Genomic DNA, 7,095 nt, shown 5'->3' on the forward strand with positions numbered 1-7,095 from the left:
ATTAACAACAGTATTGTGATAGGAAAATAGACATTTTTAATAGGTACAAAATAATGAAGAATAAAGTGTCCAGATGTTCAAACTCAGAGGAAACTGGAAGACAAAGCAAAGATTAGTAAGGAATAATAATGATTGTATATAATGCACATGAGGCAAACAGGCAAGAAATAGATTTTCTTTTCATATTAGTACCAAAATGGAACATTTCATTTTCCATCTAACTTTCTGTACATTTATTTAATAAATAGTGTCTTTCACAGAGAAGTAATAAAATGCTTCATAGATGTATTAGTATGCAGACCATAATCAAATCACATAAATCCAACTCGCTAGACTATATATCAGCATACCATCATCAATAAATGTGGTAGAGTATATATAGAAAAGGGAAGAGAAGGTAAATCTTTTAGAGATTTATTGGACAGGTAAACCTAGTAGATTTGAGGAACAGACTATGAAAAACAAATCTAAAGAGGACAGAGTTTTGCAAATACATGTACACAGGCACAAACTCTACTGGAAATTGTCTGTCTGACATCATGAACTATTGAATCACTTTAGTGGGAGAGAATAAAAAATGCAAATGCATTGTAGGAATGCTTCTTGAATGTTGACTCCCTACTTGCACTGCGTGGTGCTTTAATTGATCCGAAAAATTTGATTTTAGCCTCAAGTAGTGAAAAAATTATGATGTACAACTATTCTCATTTTATAAGTCTCATATTGGTAATAAAAAAATTTTAAGCTTTCAGGTCTCCACACAGTATGTTTGGAAATTCAGTGAGAATATTTTCTGATATGAGGGACAAAAGTACAAAATCAAGCTTCAATAAATTCTCTGAAAACGTTTTATATTAAAGCTTAAGCAATTTGAAAGAATTGTTACCTGAAATTGCTGATTAGTGCCTTGATGCCAAAGCATTCTCCTAGTGTTGCGTATTCGGAAAACAGGCTATTGATATTTTAAACTCATATTCAAATATTGACAGTATTGAATTACTCTGAAATGCATCAATTACACAATCATCCAAACAGTTCCTCCTCCAATACTCACCTGGTATTCTTATCTTGGGACAAACCACATTGCCCATCAGAGATGGCAAGAGGGGGGGGTGGTGTGACAGGTGTGAGACAGACAGACAGGAACACAGGACTATGACCACAGACATGAGGTGATGACAACAAGCAGTGAAGACCCACCTATCTTTTGTTCCTATGACAGCATGTTAACACCATTAAATCTTTTTAATCCATGACTACATAGTAAGACATACAGTAAGGTGATGAAAGAGTAGTATGGAAAAAAAACTAAAGTAAGTTTCTTAAAAACACAGACTGCAGAAGAAGCAAGATGGAAAAATATAAAACATCTTTCAAAAATGAGACCAAGAAAATAAGCCTCAATACCCTAACTTAATTGTGTAAATGTCTTAAGTGTGTATACAATTGCTTTATTATAATGCAGAAAAATAGATACAAAATCATAGAATAGAAATATGCTGAGTTGGAAGGGCCCTGTAAGTCCAGTTCCTGGCCTGCTACAGGACAGCCCCAAGAATCACACCAAGTGTCTGAGTACATTGCCCAGTGCTTCTTGAACTCTCACAGGTTCAGACCTGTGACTACTTCCTGGGGGAACCTGTTCCAGTGCCCGAACACCCTCGAGGGAAGAACGAGTCTTTTTCTAATATCTACCTTAAACATCCCTTGACACAACTTCAGGCCATTCCCTTGGGTCCTGTCACTGGTCATCAGAGAGAAGAGATCAGAGCCTGCCCTTCCACTTACCCTTGAGGAGAAGCTGTAATCAGTACTGGGGTCACCCCTAAGTCTCCTCTACTCCAGGCTGAACAGATCCATGTGACCTCGGCCACTCCTCATACAGCTTCCCCTCCAGACCCTTCACCACCTTTGTGGCCCTCCTTTGGACACTCTCTAATAGCTAAATTTTTTTTATATTAGGGTGCCTCAAACTGCCCCAATACTTGAGGTGAGGACACCCCAGTGCAGAGCAGAGTGGGACAATCACCCATCCCTGGGATGCTTTCCCTGATGCCCCCCAGGACACAGTTGGCTCTCCTGGCTGCTGACTCAGATTCAACTTGACATCAAACAGGACCCTCAGGTCCCTTTCTGTGGGGCTAGTCTCCAGCAACTCAGTCCCCATTCTGGCCATACATTTGGGGTTGCTCCATCCAAAGTACAAAATCGGGCACTTGTCCTTGTTAAATTTCATACAGTTTGTGATTGGCCATCTCTCCAATTTGCTGAGGTCTCTCTGCACAGCCTCTCTGTCCTCAGGGGAGTCAACATCTCCTCCCCGTTTGATATTGTTGGCAAACTTATCATGCCTTCAAATCCTGTGTCCACATCATTTATGAATATAGTGAAGAGCACTGGCTCCAGAGTTGAGCACTGCAGAACTCCACTGGTAACCAATGGCAAGCCTGACTTCACCTCATTCCTTAAAACCCTTTGTTACCAACCTATGATTCAGTTGCTTACCCATTACATGATGTATTTGTGCAGCTGTGTGCTGGACATTTTGTCCTGAAGGATACTATGAGAGGTAGTATTGAAAGCTTTACTGAAATCCAGAAAGATGATTATATCAGCTGACTTCCCTTGGTTAAATTTGTGAGTTACCTTGCCATAAAAGCAAATTAAGTTTGTCAAGCAGGACTTTCCCCTCATGAAGCCACATTGGCTATGACCTATGACTTCATTGTCCTCCAATTGTCTTTCAATAATGTCAGAACAATCTTCTCCATAATTTTATCAGGCCTTGAAGTGAGGCTGAGATACAGAGTTTTCAGGGTCATCCTTAGTGCACTAGAGGTCTAAAGCTACAGTGGAAACAGAAGAGATATGCATATCATCATTCTGTTTTGTGGGAGAGAAGAAGAAAATATCTTCATAATAGCTGTTTCAATTTTTCCTAACTCTTCTCCAGGCTGCCTTTCATACCTGTGATAGGATATGAGATCCTAAGAGTCAGTATATCTTTCAAATACAGGGAGAGAAGGAAATGAAGGGTGAGAATATAGGAAGGATTAATAGATTTTGGTTTTATAACCTAAAAATGTGACCAAGTCACTTTAAGTTCATCTGCTAATATGTGATTCATAGTTGCTTTTTTGCTATTTAGAATTATGACACCAACATCCCTACAATTTCTGAGAAGCAGCTTACACACTTGCACTCCAATGTTTATGGGTCAATAAAAATGAAAAGGATTTTCATCAAAATTACTTTAACTTTATTTGATTGAATTACTTCAGCAGCACCTTACAATTTTACAACTTAACAGTCCAAGCAATAAAATATGATAAAGCAAGTGACAATATAGCTTTCATTTGCAGTTGCAGCTTTCAATGAGCATCTTCTGCATGTTTTTTTTTCAGTTTTTCCTATCAAAAAAAGAGAAAATGTAAAATGAATTACTAATCAACTATATTTACAATATTTGACACATAACTTAAGGACTTTTTTAAATTAAGTTAGAAAATTCATTAGAATTATAGTCTACATAAGAAATTTGAGCATCATCAGCTTCTCCAAAATGCTGAGAGTGCCAGGACTGTTTTCTTATTCTTGATTTTATTAATTTTCATATGTAAGGCCATTTACTTTGTTCATTCTGCAAGTCTGAGAACAGCAAATAGTTTCCTTAAGTCCAAGAGTCGAGCCATGAAATGCAAGCTGGCCAGCCAGATGCTAACAATTTAGACTTGTACAGTTTAGTGCATCCTAAGCAACCTGCGCACAATTCTGCCATTTAAACGTCGTATTTCTGTAGGCTCCAAAGTGGTTATAAGCAGAAGAGTGACCATATGAAAATGTCCACATATTTTTGGTTGTAGGAGGCCTTCACACTTCTTTCTGTTCTTTCCAGTTCATCATGTATCATCAACAAAATACATATTGCTTTCCAGATTATGTGCTTTGGAAATGGAGATGGGGGGAGAAAGGGGTGTGAAGGAAGAAATACTTGTGTCTAAGCGGTCATTTTATGCTTGGGTGATGAATAAGGGTGTTTTGCATTGAAGAGGCGTGGGCTGGTTACTACTGAGACACTTAATTTAGTGTAAATTGTAAAGTGCTTAGTATAAATTGACAGTCCTCATGCAGAGCAATGAGCTATAAAATTACCAAAGCTATGCCAAAGTTAGCTTTTCCTGCTGCTGGTCTGCTTAATATTTAAGAAAGTGTATTTTCTTTTTGCTAGTTTTATTCAAACTCACAGAGCCATATAACATAAAAATTTATCACATCTGGATCTTCACTCTTCCAAGGTGAAATTGTTTCCTACTGTATATTACCAATGCACTGTCCCAACAGACGTATAGTTTAGTCTCATTTTAAATATCCTAAGGGAAGTTATTCCATGGCCTAACAGATCACACTGTTGAGAGGCTTTTACATGAAATTCAGCTTGATTTTTGCCTTTCTTAATCTTATCCCATTACTCAAGAGTGATGCACCTTAAACTAATATAAATATTTCCTCTCTTACCTAGCAGTTAAACTCGTGCAGGAGTTGTGGGCTGTCATCATGTTTCTTTATTAGTTATTACTCACATAGAGTATAGAGAAAGCCTTGAAGTCTGACATTTTATCACAGGAGAAGATATTGGAAGTACTAGCCAAGGTTCCTTTCCAAGTGCACATAGTAACTACTGTTATCCATACTGGTAATAAGTGCTCCAAGTGTATATATCTAGTTTTCACCTCTTACTGTACTTACAATCCTGCAGAACACACTCTTCAATTTTCCTTTCATACTTTTTTATTGTTACTTTTTTTTATTTATTATGCACAGGGAAACAAAAGCTAAAAAGCCACATGGTGGCAGTTATTGCTTCGAAGATATTACAAACAAAAAGATAAGCAACATTTTAAAAAGTTACAGACTGAAAGACCATTTACTCTAAAATTGCGTCCTAAAGTCAGGTAATATAAACTGACAAAAAAGTAACAGAGGTTGAGAGGAGATCGGTTCCCTCACTCGTAACCTCTCTGCGCTGGGGCCGGGTTGTGCACCCCCAGATGCCGGTGACAGAGATAACGCTTGCATGCTGTGAGGTCCGGTGGTGAAAAAGCAGTTTATTCAAAGCAGCAAAGGGTTTTTATCCTCTCTGTGGGAGGGATTAGGAAGGGGGCTGTGATTGGGTACAGGCTCGTGGGGAAGGGAGTGGTTTGGAGACTCAGCTAGCCAACAGGGAAACAGGAGGATCGAACTCCAATAGAAAACCAGGGACTGGGGAGAGATGGGTGAGAAGACCAGTGGGGTTAAAACAGGTGCAGGGGATGGCTCAGAGAAGAAAGACAGAATGGTGCTGTCCAGGGAGACTGCATGGGTGAGGGAACAATAGAGCTTTAAGGGAATACCATACAATAAAAACGCAAATAAACTGTAAGTGTTTTCAGTTCGCCGAATTCCGGAGCTGCTGCCATTGTAGTCCTGTTCCTAAAGGCATTCTTTCTATGATTGATAATTCACACATTCTCCCACAAAAAAGTCCTAGCTTCACCCCTTAACACATTAACTACTCAGTTTCATGAGTAAGTGGAAATAAAAGATTGAGGGAAGAGGAGGCCTATGGTAGGTCAGAAAAGTATTGCCATGTTCTTAGGAATATCTGTAGAACTGGTGACATGGCCAGTAATATTGATCCTGGCTTTTGTACTGTGGACTAAGTGATAAGAAACATCAGTAGATTAATAAGGCAGAGTTGGGACTGATTTTGGATGCAAGAAGAAGATTACTGACTTTTTTTAAAGGCTGGAAAGTGTGATAGGCTCAAGAAATTAAGTCTTATTTTTCTTATGGATTGAAGGAAAGTTTACACTTGGGAGTATCAAAGAAGGTGTATTTGTAGTAATCAGGCAGAAGATGATGGGGTCCAATGGAAGGGGTTTTGGCTAAAATAAAATTTGTGCAGGACAAACTCTGATTCAAAAGAAAGAGGACAACACCACTAAGGATGACAAAGCAATTCAAAACAAAAGGAACCAGGGTCCATGGAGGCAACTTCCTTAGATGTTGATTAACAACACTCTTCACAGATAGAGAAAAGTGTTTCTCCTTCTTACTGAATAAAGTGACTAGCTGGTTTTGCTTAAGTGGCCCAAATCTTCAATTAACTTTCTTTCTGGGATAAGCCTTCACAGTCTTATACCTAGATCAAGTACACACCTGTTTTCTAGCATTACTGATATGTGCCTTCAAAATAACTGCTTCCCCTTCCTATGAGTATTTTTAGATTGATTTCCCCAGGAGTTTTAAAAAACTTCTCTTTTTTTGAGTTAAATCTCTTTCAATGCACATTTCTAATCATTCTGCAGAATTGGATGGATACTAGTAAGTCCCTCTAATCTAACACCATATGTGATTATCATTAAGATGTTTACCCTCTCTTTGAGATCATAAATCAAAATGTTGGAGATGACTAAATGTTACATCATTCCAATAGACTCCTACTCATCATCATAGCTAGGCTTTGCGAACGAAGATTTGGGAAGGGCTCTACCCACGTTTGTTACAAGCGCACTGGTGGCTAAAAAGGCCAATATGAGATAGGCATGTCCGGTTGCAAAAGGCACAACAGAAAGACTCCTTAGATGGTATATTCTGCAAGGCACGATTCTTTCTGCGTTGCCTTTTCTCCTCGAGAGTGATCCTGCGTGCTTTCTCAAAAGCATCAGCAGCGTTATAGATGGTGTGTCTCCAGACCTCCCGATTGGAGGCCAGAGTAGACCAGTTATGTTGATCAATATGGTCAAGGTTGAGATGTTGTTTCAGGGAGTCCTTGTATCTTTTCTTCAGGGCTCCTCTCTTGCAGCAGCCAGTGGCGAGTTCACCATAAAGCAAGATCTTAGGGAGGCAGTGGCCCTTTATCCTGGAGACGTACCCTGCCCATCACAGCTGTGTTCTCAGCAACATGGCCTCAATACTTGTGACTGCTGCCTGTTCTAGAACAGATGTATTGGTCACATAATCTGACCAGTGGATGTTTAGGATTGAACGGAGACAGCGTTGATGGAAGCGTTCTAGGAGACGCAGGTGGTGGCAGTAGATGACCCATGATTCAGA

The sequence above is a fragment of the Lepidothrix coronata genome, unplaced genomic scaffold (assembly GCF_001604755.1).
Source record: "Lepidothrix coronata isolate B3197 unplaced genomic scaffold, Lepidothrix_coronata-1.0 Scaffold37, whole genome shotgun sequence".
Lineage (NCBI taxonomy): Eukaryota > Metazoa > Chordata > Aves > Passeriformes > Pipridae > Lepidothrix > Lepidothrix coronata.